The sequence below is a fragment of the Elephantulus edwardii genome, unplaced genomic scaffold (assembly GCF_000299155.1).
Source record: "Elephantulus edwardii isolate Elephantulus edwardi_28Jun2011 unplaced genomic scaffold, EleEdw1.0 scaffold00178, whole genome shotgun sequence".
In the NCBI taxonomy this organism is placed as follows: Eukaryota; Metazoa; Chordata; class Mammalia; order Macroscelidea; family Macroscelididae; genus Elephantulus; species Elephantulus edwardii.
The window spans coordinates 6842554-6845299 of NW_006399928.1; the positions used below are offsets into that span (position 1 = coordinate 6842554).

The following is a 2746-nucleotide window of genomic DNA, read 5'->3' on the forward strand; positions in this document are numbered from 1 at the left end:
CTTTTTGAGAAAGCACCATACTGCTTTCCATAGTGGTTGCTCCACTTTACACTCCCACCAACAGTGAATAAGGGTTCTAGCTTCTCCACAACCTCACCAACATTTGTTGCTTGCTCCTTTGTTAAATTTTGCTATTCTTACTGGGGTGATTTGATATTTCATTGATTTGTATCTCTCTTAGAGCTAGGGATTGTGAATATTTACTCATGTGTTTGTTCACCATCTGAATGTCTTCTTTGGTGAAGTATCTGTTCATATCCTATGCCTGGCGTTAGTAAGCAGCTCCCCCTCCCCATGTGCATGGCATCAGCAAGCAGCTCCCCAGCACTTTCCTGGCATCAGCAAGCAGCTCCCAGGCGCAAGCTAGTGGCACCCCACCATGTGCTGACAGTGGCTTTTTTCTTCTCTCACTCACACTCCAGCTGTCTGTCTTACTGCCTCATCTTGTTGCCGGTCCACCTCTAAAGTCACCATTTGTTTCTTTGGGGTTTTTTTTAGACAAAATACATTTGAAATGAGTAAATCATTGAAAATACAAAGGTTAATCATTCAATTTCGGTCTCATTTCTGTCACCAAGTCCATACTTTTTAACTACTATTCCTTTTAACAGGTCTTCTACTTTGGCTCTGAAAACTCATACTTGAATGTCTGTGCAAACATTCAGATATTTTGCTGGCTGTTGTGACAAAATTCAGGGTTTTACAATTCCAATTAACCAAGCCCGTCCACATCATAACCTGACCTTCAGAAAAAGGAGCCATTTTGGGTCTGTGTCATCATCATCCCCTGGAATTACCTGCTGAAAATGCTGCTGCTTGTCTGGCAGCAGGCAACACCTTAGTGCTCAAACCAGGGCAAGGTATGCACTTGACTGCTTTGAAGTTTGCAGAGCTCTCTTTCAAAGCTGGCTTCCCAAATGGGATAATCAACATAATTCTAGGTTCAAGGGGTATAACAAGACAATGCCTTTCAGAGCATCTACACATCTGCCAGCTCATTTTCACTGGTTCTACAGATATAGACAAACAGATCATGAAGAGCTTTGTTGTTAACAACTAGAAGAAAGTTTCCTTACAGCTTGGTGACAAAACCCCATTAATCATTTTCAATGACTGTCAATTTGACAAGGCAGTGCGTATGGGTATGGGAGCAGTATTTTTCAATAAAGGAGAGAATTGTATTGCAGCCAGAAGATAGTTCATGGAAGAATCCATCCATGATGAGTTTGTGACAAGAGTGGTAGAAGAAACTAAAAAGATGAAAATTGGTGATCCACTTGACAGATATACTGACTTGACAGATACACAAGGCTCACCTGGAAAAGCTTCTGCAGTACTGTGAAGCTGGAGAGAAAGAGGGTGCCACATTGGTAAGGCAAATTGAAAGGCCAGCTTTTTAATGAAACCAGCTGTGTTCACAGATGTTGAAGACCACATGTATTTTGCCAAAAAGGAATCCTTTGGGCCTATCATGGGCATTTCTAAATTCCAAAATGGAGACATCAGGGGAGTGTTGTAGCAAGCAAGTGATACAGAGTACAGTTTGGCCTCGGGCTTTTTCCACAATAGACATAAATAAAGCTCTTTATGTGAAACTAGAAGCAAGAACTGTTTTTACTAACACAGACAACAAGACGGATGTGGCAGCCAAATTTGGTGGAGTAAAACAACCTGGTTTGGGAAAAGACTTGGGTGAGGAAGCTCTAAATTAATACCTATAAACCAAAACGGTGACTCTGAAATATTAGACAAATCAGGAAGTCCTCAGGAGACAGCATCATTCCCTGTTCTCATACATCTGAAGAAACCTGGGTGTGATGCGCAAAGGAGGTGTCTGCTATTCACCCAGCACACACAGACACCATCAGTGGGGCGAGGCCACACTCTATACATTGGTTCTAGGGCACTACATTTTGATATACTTATTTTTAGTCAATTTTTTTCTCAATATACTGGTTATACATTAAAATGATTTGCAATGGTTAAAAAATGTATTTGCACTGAGTAAGTCATTGAAAGTATAAAATTCAATCATTATATTTCAGTTTAATTTCTGTCACCAAGTCCATACTTTCTAACTACTATGTCTTTTAACAGTTCTTCCTTGTATGTGTGTGGATAATATCCTATCACAAACAACATTGTATTTTAGGAGAAAACATGAAATGGACTAATACTATATATAGTATTAGTGGTAGAGCCCTGATTGGAAGTCAGTCAAAATAAGGAAAAATAATGGCAAACATCGTTTCATAATTGGAACATAGAGCATACATGGTTTGAAAGTTGGAAAACTAGAAATTGTGAAAAATTAAGTGGAATGTATGAACATCGACATTCTAGGCAATAGTGAGATTAGATGGACTAACTTTGACTAATTTGAATCAGATACTCACATAATACTATGCTGGGAATTAAAAAAAGAAGAATGGTGTTGCATTCATAGTAAAAAAAGTAAATTTTAAGTTCTACCCTGATATACAATGTTGTGAGTGATAGAATATCCCATGATAGTTGTGCTCCCAAATATTGATGTTGAATTCTAGAGTTGCTGTGAATAAGGCAGATACTCCCACACAGGAATGTCAAAAAGACACTTTACTTCAGACTTCTTAAATAAAGATATATTAGTTCTTTTTTAAAAAATTGTTTTAATTTTAATTGATATTTTAACTAAAGTTTATAGAGAATTTGGATTCCATTCATTTTTTGATGGACATTTTCCTGCCTACCCCCGCCCCATTAG

The 2746-nt window shown here is 38.3% G+C and overlaps 1 pseudogene; it reads left to right on the top strand.

Moving 5' to 3' along the window:
- The window catches only part of LOC102847652, an 80622-nt pseudogene extending 78874 nt beyond the window's left edge, over positions 1-1748 (top strand).
- The last annotated feature ends 998 nt before the right edge of the window (positions 1749-2746 follow it).